This window comes from Lampris incognitus, chromosome 3 (genome assembly GCF_029633865.1).
Source record: "Lampris incognitus isolate fLamInc1 chromosome 3, fLamInc1.hap2, whole genome shotgun sequence".
Classification (NCBI taxonomy): Eukaryota; Metazoa; Chordata; class Actinopteri; order Lampriformes; family Lampridae; genus Lampris; species Lampris incognitus.
In genome coordinates this window covers 61,906,133-61,920,385 of record NC_079213.1, presented here as the reverse complement: position 1 = coordinate 61,920,385, position 14,253 = coordinate 61,906,133, and positions in this window count along the sequence as shown.

The window sequence follows — 14,253 nt, the reverse complement described above, 5'->3', positions numbered from 1 at the left end:
AGGACTAGTGAAGACATCCTGATATGCTCTAATGACTGTACTTCTGGTGAGAGGCATGGTGAGGCTGTCGTCCACTGCATTGAGCCCATCTACTCTGAGCTCCTCTGGGATGGTGAAGTGTATGAGCCCCATCTCCTCTGACGTGGACCCTGACAGCAGTGCCAACTGTCGTGTATTTACAACCTCAAAATCCAGCTTGTATTTGCTGTCCCGTACAACAAACTCAGTGGTAAGGGCCCACAATGATGGCAGACCTTGGTCTGAGTACATTTTCAGCGTGCTGCTACTACGCTTTAGTTTCTCCCTGGGAGCTAGCCTCTTCTTGTCCCTGAGACTCATGTTGTCGCACGTAGTCAAGCTGGCATCTCTGTAGTTTGCCAATAAGGCGAAGATTGACAAACCATTTCTTGCCTTTTGTTCCCACTGCACCAATGCTTTGTGTTGCATACACATCATTTGTGTCCATGACTGTGTTGTCTTTATCCATGTTCAGTCCCTCAACTGCGTGGAGTTTACCATCCTTTTTTCTTATTTTTATTGCAAACTCTCGCGAAGTGATTGGCTGTGCCACAAGCATTGCAGGTCTTGCCATATGCTGGGCAGTGTTCTCTTCCCCACTCATGTGCTGTGCCACAGTATTTGCATGCGGAGAGGCCCCCACCTTGTGATCTGGGGTGCCCACTCATTTTCTCTGTAGTACTGTCGGATCTTTTGAATTTTTGTTTCCCTACTACATTGACATTGTCCACGAGTGATCTCTCCTGCTCCATGGATCTCAACTGCAAATCACTCAGCTCTGCTGCTGTGCACGCTTCAATAGCCCTGGCTAGAGACGGTCCTTTTCCCTCAACAACCGTCTGCGTGTGCCCTCTTTAGCAATGTCAATGCCTGTTCTGTCCCTGATTAAGTCATCTCTTAGGGCTCCATATTCACACGTGGAAACTTTCTCCCTGAGCCGTGTCAGAAAACAGTCTATTGTTTCACCTTCCTCCTGTTTACAACAGCCAAAAACATAGCGCTCGTAAATCACATTTTTAGCGGGCTTGAAATACCTTTCCAATGAGTCCAGTATGACGGTCGCGTCGGTCAGGTTTCAGTTGTGTTTGTAGATAAGTCGACATTCAACTCCCATGACGCTCCTCAGAGTCGCCGCCTGGACCTTCTTGTCCTTGTCCACCAGCCCTGTGGCTAAAGCATAATCTTCATATTCTGCTCGGAAGATTTCCCAATTCGCACTCAGGTTGCCAGTGAGCTTCATGGGAGCTGGCGGGGGTATGGTTGCGGCCATGGCTATTCACTGCTGTTACTGCAGTACGGCTAGCTAGCATTAGCAAAACAAAAAAACTTGCAAAACTCGCTTGATGGCTCAATATCCCTTCAGCCACCAAATCGACGAATCAAAGGTCCACTTCTGACTCCATGTTTGAGCTAGTGGTGTGTAAGAACGAGGCATACTCCAAGTTAACAGTTAATGGGCTTTAGTGTCGAACCATGAGTATCTACAATACAGAGGTGAACCGGCGGACTCAGGAGACTGTGTGCCTTACGTAACATTGGCTACAGCTTGTCAGTGAATGTTCTCATTCATCCAGGTCATGGTTATCCAAAGGAGTTGAATCAAGTGCAACTGGACTTGGTATATATCCGTGAAGACGTTTCGCCTCTCATCCAAGATGCTTCCTCAGTTCGTGCCTTTCTGACTAGACCAAGCTAGTCTGACTGGCTGGTGATGAGACTCAGTATTTGTCCTCTAGGAGTCGTTGTCAGAGCTATTGATATGCGTGGCTCTTTGTGATCAGATGTTTACCAACCACATCTGATATATACCAAGTCCAGTTGCACTTGATTCAACTCCTTTGGATAACCATGACCAGGATGAATGAGAACATTCACAGACATGTTGCGGAACAATTTGGGTCTGACACCCTTAAAATGGTGATGGAATATGAAAGGATGGCTCGGAAGATTGCAGACTACAGAAACCACTTGCGATTCAATCTGAGATGCAGACAACACAGGCTCATACCCACTAGCCTGCGCCTGTGTACCACAATGAAAGGACATAGAGCAGACAGAATCATAGAGAAGGCACAGAATCAACTCCTGAATGAAAGAGTGAGACAGGTCCATTTCACTATTGAAGGGCTGAAGGAGAAATCTGACCAACTACTCCAGCAAATAACATCCCACTTGCCTGGTGCAGTCTTGGAGAGGATTACTGATTTCACCAAGAAAGCCCAACTATCTCAACACCACAAAACCAAAGAAAGGCAAACAAGGAAGTTTCAAAACTTACAGCGACGAACCAACAACACTAGCCAAGCCGATATACTTACCTGGAGACAAAAGACAGAACATCCCACACAAAACGGAACGCAGAACAGATGGATCAAGAATCTGTCGGACAAGGTACTTTCACAATCAGAGAAGGAGGTCTTAGCCAAAGGACTGAACTTCGCCATGACACCCAAACAACTACCTATAGTTGACCTCATCACATCCACAGAATCAGCCATAAGGAAAAACAAGCTAATGGAAACCGAGGCGGAACAGCTTAGGTTAAAGGTATCAGCAGCTCTGTCCAATGCGAAACTCCCTCCTTCCAACCTAACCATGGAGGAAAGGAAAGCCGTGACAGCCCTGAGCAAGGACGAAAACATCACTATCCTTCCAGCAGATAAGGGGAGATGCACGGTTATCCTCAACACAACAGACTACCATGCCAAGATCACATAATTACTCAGCGACACCGACACCTATGAATCTCTGAGACGCGATCCTACTAGTGGTTACAAGAGGAGAATAATAGAGTACCTACAGAAACTACAAAAAGGAGGAACCATTGATCAGATACAATACCACCGTCTCTACCCACAAGATAACATTCCATGCATATATGGACTCCCTAAGATCCATAAAGATGGAACCCCCCTCAGGCCCATCGTCAGCAGCATAAACTCGGTCACGTACAACATTGCCAAACATATAGCCAACATCTTGACCCCTTTAGTGGGCGAAACACCTCACCATATCCAAAACTCCGTTGACTTCGTGGACAAGGTCCAAGGCGTAAAACTGGAACCAGATGAAACCATGGTATCCTACGACGTGACCTCGTTATTCACCTGCATCCCAACCATGGAGCCTTTGGAAACTGTGAGGCAACGTTTGCTACGGGACGGCACCCTCCACAATAGGACCAACCTCAGCCCAGACCAGATTTGCCAACTACTGGACCTTTGCCTGAACACTACATATTTCCAATTCAGGGGCCAGTTTTACAGACAGAAACACGGCTGTGCAACGGGCTCACCAGTATCACCCATTGTGGCCAACTTATATATGGAAGAGGTAGAACACAGGGCCCTGGACTCCTTCAGAGGAACACCTCCGAGCCACTGGTTCAGGTATGTGGACGACACATGGGTCAAAATCCAAACACAAGGGGTGCAAGCGTTTACCAAACACATCAACTCAGTGGACAAGAACATTAAGTTCACAAGGGAAGACGTAAAGAACAACAGTTTGCCCTTCTTGGACTGCGACGTCCACATTGGGGAAGACAGGAGCCTCCACATTGGGGTTTACAGGAAACCTACACACACAGACCAATATATACTTTTCGACTCACACCACCTGCTGGAACACAAACTGAGTGTCATCAGAACTTTGCAACACAGAGCTGACAATGTACCCAGCAGCACTCACGCCCAACGAGAAGAACACAAACACCTGAGGGGAGCTTTAAAAACCTGCGGCTACCCCAGTTGGACCTTTGTGAAAACTGCAACACATTCCAAAAAGACCAACCAGGTGAGCGACGAGGAGAAAAGGAACAGAAGGAATAGCACAGTCATCCCGTATGTTTCTGGGGGCTCCAAGAAACTCAGGAGAATTTTCAACAAACACCGCATCCCGGTATACTTCAAACCCAGCAACACACTCCGACAAAGACTGGTTCATCCCAAAGACCGTGTACCACACACCCGGAAAAGCAATCTGGTGTATGCCGTACAATGCAATGAGGATTGCACTGACCTATACATAGGAGAAACCAAACAACCACTACACAAACGGATGGCCCAACACAGAAGGCCAAACTCCTCAGGACAAGTCTCAGCAGTCTATCCACACCTAAAGGAGAAGACATACTCCTTCGAAGCCAGCCACGTACACATTTTGGACAGAGAAGATAGATGGTTTGAAAGAGGGGTCAAGGAAGCTATCTATGCGAAACTGGAAAAACCAACCCTCAACAGAGGAGAAGGTCTGCGACACCACCTATCTCCCACTTACAATGCCGTCCTTTCATCTCTACCCAGGAGACTCAAGAAGCCTAGCCTCCAAGAACAACAGTCGGTCACTAACGGCTCCAACGTCTCTCATCACCACTGAACAATGAAGTCGAAACTAACACCCCCAACGACCGTCGCTGCCAAACAAATGCAAATCCATAGCTCCGATGGCGACGGGTGCGGCTGGACATCGGAGCACAGGAGAGCCACGCATATCAATAGCTCCGATAACGACGGGCGCGGCCAAACATTGGTACACAAAAGAGCCACTCATATCTATGGCTCTGTTAGCGACGGGCGTTGGTAAACATCTGATCACAAAGAGCCACGCATATCAATAGCTCTGACAACGACTCCTAGAGGACAAATACTGAGTCTCATCACCAGCCAGTCAGACTAGCTTGGTCTAGTCAGAAAGGCACGAACTGAGGAAGCCTCTTGGATGAGAGGCGAAACGTTTTCACTGATATATACCAAGTCCAGTTGCGCTTGATTCAACTCCTTTGGATTGACTACAGCTAACATCCACTGGGTGGTGATATAATACCACCCATAACAGTCCCCGGCCTTTTTTCTTTCTTTCTTTTCTTTCTTTCTTTTTTCTTTTTTTGCACAGCGGACCGGTTTAACATCGACAGTATTATTGCGGGAGGGACGGGGGTAATCAAGACCGGAATATAGGTTAGGTTTATGTCAGTAGCATCATAACGTTTAAGGTAACGTTTGGATATCAAACACTGCATAGTTTCCTCGCATGCACATATTAGAAACATTGCGACTCACCAGTATCACTGAATCAGTGGGAGCCCTGTACAGCAAGCCCTTTTAACATTTATTAGCTAGACGAGATATCTGCAATGGCGTAGTTACAGACATCTGCAACGTCATTTCGCCTAGTCAAAACTCTACTTCAAGATATCTCGTCTAGCTAATAAATGCTAGGGCTTGCCATAGTCCTGGGCTCGTTTCACTGCACCAAGGGTACAACTCGTATTTCATTTTGAAGGAAGCTTTTTTTTTTTGATAGTCTCGGCTTCTGCTGTCTCTGCGTTATCATGATCGTTACATCTTTTATTTCTTCTACCTCTTCGCAAGAAACTCTCAAGCATCGTTTGTTGTTTTTTACTCATGGTAGCTAACTAGGTGGCTAGTAGCAACATATCGAGCAGGTAAGTGGGTGATGACCGACTGATGACCTTGCGTGCGTTGCATGACTCGTTTAACGTCATCATCCTCATGCTGTTGTGGCGTGAAAGGGAATGGTGAGGGAAGGTGGAGCACAGCCAGACCGTGTCAAGTTCAATGTAATTACAGCACAAATAGTCTGTAATGATACAGGTTTATTATTCAGGTTGTTTCTTTATCATCTTATTTGTTTATTTTGCCGAAACATATCGTTTGCTCGCGGCCCGGTAGCCGATCACCCTGATACTATCCCTACCCCCCCAAGGCACGACTCCCATATGCAGAATATGCTTCTATCTGATATTTTCATTTTTCATTTTTGGACAGAAACGATATAACAATGAATCGTCTCAGACATTACAATGTATACAGATACATAACACGTTAAAACAGAATGGTCGTGGAGCTCAAACTGTTAGCTGTACCAGTATTAGTCTATGCACATCAGATATTTAGTAACATTAACTGTAAAAAAAAATAAGAAACCAAAGTATTTCAGTATGCGATTCCGTAACTCTCATATTGACAGTTTTCAACTAGCCTATAAAGGATACTGCAACACCAGAGTAGAATTCCTGAAATTCACTCTTGGCTTTTGGTTTTGGTATGCCACCCCAAGGTTTTCAGTGGCCCAATTTGGCCACCCCTATGAAACATTTGTGGGGGCGCCACTGCCGGTAGCAAATGCTTTGCGGCCCGGTGGTTGCTGACCGCTGGATGGGGAAAATGCTTTTTGGACCGCAGAGGATTTTTCGCTGCAATACCGCGAGTGACCATTGGAAAAAAATGGCTGCAAGGCTGAGCGGCGGCGCTGTATCCAGTTCTACTATAAAACATCCATGACACATACCCACATTCGGCTTCCCACCCACAGACACGGCCAATATGCACCCTCTTCCGCATTCCGACTCGGTCAGTTCGACCATTTCCGGGCAGCGCCGTAAGTGATACTTACAACAACAGCGAAGCAATGGCGTTTTTCACTCGGTCTCTTCAAGATCAAACTTCAAACAAGATCAAACTTCAAACTTCTCCTCCTCCCTGAACAGGCGCCCTGACCGGCCAGAGGAGGCGCTAGCGCAGCGAACAGGACACACACCCATATCCGGCTTCCTACCCGCAGACACGGCCAATTGTGTCTGCAGGGACGCCTGACCAATCCGGAGGTAACACGGGGATTCAAACCGGCGATCCCCGGGTTGGTAGGCGTCGGAATAGGCCCTTCTCACAATGTCGTCAATTAAATTCCGCCTTTCCGCGAAGCAGGTTATCTTCACTTCCGTTTGCGACGTAGACGACTCATGGTGTAGAGACGACTTCAAAAAATGCAGGAATGCTCAACCTGAAGTAATTTCGAAAGGTAACGTTAAGACTAGCTAATCATAGTCATATGATTATGACTATGATTCTGTCTGTCTTTCTTTAAAGTATTTTTTTTCTGACTATCAATCCGTCTGTCTGGTCTGACTGTCCGTCTATCTATCTAGCTATCTGTGTCTGTCCGTCTGTCTATCTACCTATCTATCTATCTGTCTGTCTGTCTATTTTTTTTATAATACTGCAGGTCTTATGACACAGAGCATGGCTGAAATATTTTAGTTGTTGTCTCTGAATGGTCGACAGAAGGATCATATTTGTTCCAAGTTGCTGTAGCACACTTTCATTTGTTCGTTTTTCTATCCAGCCTATTCTCAGCAAACGGCGGCAAAACCACATTTCGGCAGCATTGATTTTCTTTTCATCTATTTTAGGCAAAGTCCATCCCTCACTTCCGTATATCATGACAGGCCATATGACTGTTTGTAGTATCTTCATTTTCAGATTGGTTGAGATGGCGCCATCTTTCCATAAGTTATTTAGTTGAATTCAAGATCTCCCCCTCACTCTCTCTCTCTCTGCCAAGATCTCATTTTTCAGACTATGATTTAAAGTTATTGCCTTTAACATAAGGTATTTAGCATAATCAAACATGTACCGTTCGATGAAGAATTTGTAGCCTTTGTCGAGTTTGGAGCGTTTGGTTAATGCAAATGTTTCGGCAATCCGCGGTACACCGTCTAGCCGTATTTCAGGCAGGTTTGTGAGCGACTGCGTAAACTCCATAGTCCGTCCGGAAGTTAGCATACCCTGCAAGGAGTCAGAACGGAAGTTCTCAGACGTCATGTGAAAGGGCCTATAGACTGCCCCGCTACCCAGATGCCCCTGGGAAATGATTTTCTAAAAAAGAAAGGGAACCCTGGTACAGTATTGTACTAGAGTGCAGGTTTAAATGCACGCCTCAAGCAAGTACAGGCTGAGTACCTTAATTTTGCATGCTCAATAAGAAATTAAGTTGTAAATGACCAATTTAAAACGGGGATGGCCCCCTGCCCATGGGTCTCCCTCCCCAAGGATAGCTGCTGCCAATGGCAAAGTAAGAGGGTTGACAAGTGGGTGTGAAAAAACAAAGGAAAATACCGTTAAATATTACCTCTAATCTGCCTACTGCTACAGGCTATCCATGTGTGTTAATGGCAACAAGCATACGCAGACCCATATACTGTAGGTGCAAACCCATGTGGACACACTGTACACCCCCCCCCCTCTCTCTCCAGGGGTTGGCTCCTCGGGGCAATCAAAGCAGAGAGCTCTCAGAAGCAGTAAGACTGTAATGCAGCTCAGCGCTGGGAGGAAATCATCTCCAGACTTCAACTGTCCTTTCAGAGGAAACGGAGCGACGCAGCATCCATAAACAAACTGGCGCGCAGCTCTTCCGGTCCTGGCAGACGCGCCCGACGCTGCGCAACGGGAACGCAGCGGCCCGGCGCGCTTCAGCGCTTCCACTCTCCAGATGTAAAGAGGATAGAAATATGAGGTAAGCTAGGGTGGCGGTACCCATGACGGAATTTAAAGAGGATAGAAATATGAGGTAAGCTAGGGTGGCGGTACCCAGGACGGTGTTATGACTTCTCTTATGTACACTATTGTAGTGTTACTATTCGTGGGTTACTAACTTAATCACTATATATCACTATATATAAGTACACGGAGACGAGGATGCGGCACAAGTCTGATCTTTACTGACGGAGACATCACACACTACTAGGCTCGACCAGTGTATTACAGAACTCAGTAATGGTGACAGTCCAACACAATCGAGCACCGAGTGCTCGATCCAATACACCACATCCCTCTTTTCCAACTGAGATGTGGCCTACTCATCAGTTACTTCAACGATAGACCCTTTACCGAACCATTAACACTATGGCATCAACACTGAACAAGTCTTTTCTACTTGCATACTCCAATGATTAATAAAGCATGTTTTTTTTAAATGACAAATGACTCTCATTAAACAACATAAACCATTTCCTTTTCACATTCTGTTGGTTAGCATGTAAACATTTTGAACATTCAGCAATCTTGCAACATTTCAGGTTAAACACACCTTGTACTCTTTGTTTCACCTTCTTTTTTCTTTTTTTTTCTTAATAAACACTTGAATGATCACACAAAAGAACCCTGAGGTTAGTCATTGTATCTGGCAGGGCACCTAAATGCTCTGCCGCACTTTGTGTAGCATGTGGGTGTACTGCCTGTAGTCACCGGAGGAGGGTCGTGTGGTGGCAGGTCATGTGGTGGTGAGTCGACTGGCACAGGCGCTTGTGAGGGTGAGGGTTGTACCTCTGGGTCAAAATGTTCCTCACTGTCCGTGTCTGAATAGGCTCGGATGTATCTTCCTCAGATGTCGCCTGTTCCTTCTTTGCATCCTCCCAGCCGGTGTCTGCACAGTGTAGGACCGTGGTTCATCTCGCTGTCGGATGACAACGGCAGGCTCCCAGCCGCGCTGCGTTTGCATGTGTACGGTGTCTCCTGGGGTCAACACTGGCAGGGGCTTTGCACACTGGTCGTAACGTTGTTTTTGGCGGAACTGCAGGTTGCGGATCTTGCTGTGAATGTGCTGTGGGACTGATTGTGTCAGCACAGCACTGGAGCACGGAAATGTGCTTCGTAGAACTCTCCCCATTAACATTTGTGCAGGTGATACGTCCAGTCCTGTCACCGGTGTGTTCCTCAGTGACAGCAGCACCAGATGTGGGTCAGTGCCGGTCTGCATTGCCTTCTTCAGCGCATGTTTCACTGTCTTTATGGCTCTCTCAGCCATGCCATTTGAAGAGGGAAAACCTGGGCTGGAGTGTGTGAGCGTGAACTCCATGAAGCTGCAAATGACTTCATCTCATAGCTGGCAAATGGGACATGGTCACTCACTATCTCCCTAGGAATCCCGTGTCTGGCAAACACAGACTTCATCTTCTGGATTACTGTGTATGCTGTTTTGTCAGATATGTTGAGCACTTCAGGATATTTGGTTAGGTAATCAACTAACAACAGGTATGACTGACCGTGTAGCTCGAAGATGTCAGCTCCGACTTTCATCCATGGCAGTTCTGGGACCTGATGCGGCATAAGTGGCTCAGCCTGCTGTTTGGGCTGTAGCTGCTGGCATGCACGCACTTTTCCACCATTGCCTCTATATCTCGTGCCATGCCAGGCCAGTAGAGAGACTTTCTTGCTCTGGCTTTTGTGCGCTGCACTCCTTGGTGTGCAAGATGCAACTTCTCCAAAATCGTGCTCCTGAAGCTCTGGGGTATGATGATTTTGTCTCCGACCAAGACAATGTCATCTTCCATGCTTATAATGTCCTTTACTGCCCAGTAGGCGTGTAGTTTTCTGTCCAAACTTTTCTTTTTCATGGGCCAGCCTTTCTTGTGTTTCTCACACACAGCTTGCAGCACACTATCTGCTGCCGTTGCTTTCTTTAATTGGCTGAGTGTTTCCTCGCTCAAGGCATCTGTGGCATCCAAGGCATACACAACTCTCTCATCACAAGGGTTTTCATCAATATGGTCACCTTCTCTGCTAGCTGTAGCGCGTGAGAGTGTGTTGGCAATGTACATGTGCTTGCCTGGTGTGTATGTTACACTCAGATCATACCTCTGCAGTTGTAAAAGCATACCTTGCAGGTGCTTTGCTCAGCGGCTTGCGCATGATGACCTCCAGAGGCTTATGATCGGACTGGACAGTTACTGGTCTGCCGTAGACATACTGGTGGAATCTCTTAGCAGCAAACACTATAGCGAGCAACTCTTTCTCTATCTGTGCGTACCTCTTTTCTGTGTCGGTGAGCGCTCGTGAGGCATAGCACATTGGGCGGTCGTCCTGCATCAGACAGGCTCCCAGTCCATCCTTTGAGGAGTCTGCTTGTAGAGTGAGAGGCTGCTTGTGATCGTAGTATCTCAGCACAGGGGCTTGTGTGAGGATGGTCTTTAGTGCCTTTAGCGCTGAGCTGTGGTGCGGGCACCATTGCCACGCTACATCCTTCTTGAGCAGCTGTCTGAGGGGTGCCGTGAGTGAGGCTTCGTTTGGTATGTATTGCGCTAGGAATTTTGTCATTCCAAACAGACGTTGGAGATTTTGTTTGTCTTCCGGGGTTGGCATGTCGACAATCGCTTTGATCTTTGTGTCGTCAGCTCTCTGTCCTGCCGCCGTGATGACGTGTCCCATGTACTTTACAGTATCAACTTTAAACTGAATCTTGTCCCTGTTAAATTTCACATGTGCGGTCTTGGCTCTCTCCATTACTTTCTGCAGGATTTCATCGTGTTCCCGCTCTGATGACGCTGCGATGATCATGTCGTCTGCTATAATGTACACACCTGGGATATCGCCGAAGGTCTCACAGTTCTTTTGTTGAAACACTTCGCTGGCCGATTTGATCCCGAATGAGAGTCTGAGGAAGCGGAACCGGCCCCACGGCGTGTTGAAGGTGCATAGCTTAGACGACGGCTCATCTAGCTTGATCTGCCAGTATCCATCCTTTTCATCTAGGATGGAGAAGATGGATTTTCCTGTTAGCCTGCTGCGCACGTCTTCCGGTGTAGGAATGGAGTAGTGTTGACGCTTGACTGCCTCATTCAGGTTGCAAGGATCCAAACATACCCTTAGCGCACCATTTTTTTTCTTTGTGGCAACAAGACTGTTCACCCATTCTGTAGGTTCATTGACAGGAGTTATGACTTTCCTGTTCTGCAAGTCTGTGAGTGTCTCTCTTAGTGAGTCCATGATGGAGAGTGGTACGTTCCTGCACGCGTGAATCACAGGCGTGACGCTGGGGTCAATGTGTATGTGATGAACTCCAGGAAATTCGCCTAATCCTGTGAAGACCTCCGCATAACTCTGCAGCAGCTCCTCTTTGGTGGCCGGAGGTTTTGTTGGTTGTGGGGACTCCACTGTAAGCGCCTCGACTCTTCTCACCAGCTGCAGCTCTTCACACGCATCTCCACCCAGGATTGGCTTGTCAGCTCGGCTAGACACATGGAAGTACAATATAGCCGTATGCTTAGATGTGCGGCAATCTAGAGATGCAACACCATCTGAGGGTAGTCGTGCACCACCAAAAGCAATCAGCACAGTCTTTGTGGGCCGTAACTGAACGGGACCTGGTAGCTGCCGGAATACGCGCATAGGAAGCACATTTGCATCGGCGCCTGTGTCCAACTTGAAGTTAATTGCTACGCCTCTGACCGTGGCTGTTTCACGCCATACAGTGCCTTTAGCTTGGTGGGCTGCTTTGTTTTTGTATTTTCCAATCATGCCTATATGTAAGGAATCAATTTCACTTTCTAGATTATGCACTGTCTTTGTCTTGTAATTGCCGCTTTTTTCAGTGCTTGATTTACACACCTTGGAAAAATGATTGTTCTTACCACATTTGTGGCACACTGCACCATAAGCTGGGCATTGACGGGGCTCATGTTTATTTCCACACTTGTGGCAGAAAGTTGTTGCTACATGCCTCTTACTGCTCGTTTTGTTCTTGTTCCAGCTGCCCGTGCGCGTTTGCCCTGTTGCTTTCTTCAATGCCTCCACTGAGGCGTCTTGGACAACATGTGACGTCTGCATCGCTTGTATTTGTGACTTAGCGAGCTCGGCTGATCTACATATCTCTACGGCCCTGCGCAAAGTAAGCTCATTATCACGTAACAGTCTTTCTTTCAAACGGGCATCGTTTATGCTGAACAATAATTTATCCCTTATCATGTCATCTTCATGTCTGCCAAACTCACAGTCTTTGCTCTTCTGGCGCAGCTCTGTGATGAATCTGTCCACCGATATTCCTGCTGACATCGTGTGCGACCAGAATTGATGGCGTTCGAACACGACGTTCTTCCGAGGGCTGCAGTAGTCCTTGAAGGCTTTCAGAACGTCCTCCATCGATTCGTCGTCTCCTTCTGGGATGACGGTGAGTGTGTTATACACTTCTAGCGCCTCCTCGCCGATGGTGTGAAGCAGAATGGCTATTTTAACCGTCTCTTCCTTATCCAACGCACCTGAAGCGGTCATGTACAGCTGGAAACGCTGTTCCCATCTTCTCCAGGTTTCTGCGACATTCCCGGTAAGTATCAGCGGTGGTGGCGGCTTGAACTGTTCCATATTTGTGCTCAGGCTAGCACGTGTTAGCTAGCTGCCTCAGCTACCAGCGAACTCGTTGAAGTACCGCCCTCGAATTATACCGTAACTCCGTCTTCTGACACCATGTTGTGACTTCTCTTATGCACACTATTGTAGTGTTACTATTCGTGGGTTACTAACTTAATCACTATTATATATAAGTACACGGAGACGAGGATGCGGTATGATCTTTACTGACGAGACATCACACACTACTAGGCTCGACCAGTGTATTACAGAAGTCAGTAATGGTGACAGTCCAACACAATCGAGCACCGAGTGCTCGATCCAATACACCACAGACGGGATCTAAAGAGGACAGAAATATGAGGTAAGCTAGGGTGGCGGTACACAGGACGGGATTTAAAGAGGATAGAAATATGAGGTGAGCTAGGACGGGATTTAAAGAGGATAGAAATATGAGGTGAGCTAGGGTGGCGGTACCCAGGACGGGATCTAAAGAGGATAGAAATATGAGGTAAGCTAGGGTGGCGATACCCATGACGGGATCTAAAGAGGATAGACATATGAGGTAAGCTAGGGTGGCGGTACCCAGGACGGAATCTAAAGAGGATAGAAATATGAGGTGAGCTAGGATGGCGGTACTCAGGACGGGATCTAGAGGATAGAAATATGAAGTAAGCTAGGACGGGATTTAAAGAGGATAGAAATAGGAGGTAAGCTAGGGTGGCGGTACCCAGGACGGGATCTAAAGAGGATAGAAATATGAGGTGAGCCAGGATGGCGGTACCCAGGACGGGATCTAAAGAGGATAGAAATATGAGGTGAGCTAGGACGGGATTTAAAGAGGATAGAAATATGAGGTGAGCTAGGGTGGCGGTACCCAGGACGGGATCTAAAGAGGATAGAAATATGAGGTAAGCTAGGGTGGCGATACCCATGACGGGATCTAAAGAGGATAGAAATATGAGGTGAGCTAGGGTGGCGGTACCCAGGACGGGATCTAGAGGATAGAAATATGAGGTGAGCTAGGATGGCGGTAACCAGGACGGGATCTAAAGAGGATAGAAATATGAGGTAAGCTAGGGTGGCGGTACCCAGGACGGGATCTAAAGAGGATAGAAATATGAGGTGAGCTATAGGATGGCGGTACTCAGGACGGGATATAGAGAATAGAAATATGAGGTAAGCTAGGGTGGTGGTACCCAGGACGGGATCTAAAGAAGATAGAAATATGAGGTGAGCTAGGGTGGCGGTACCCAGGACGGGATCTAAAGAGGATAGAAATATGAGGTGAGCTAGGATGGTGGTACCCAGGATG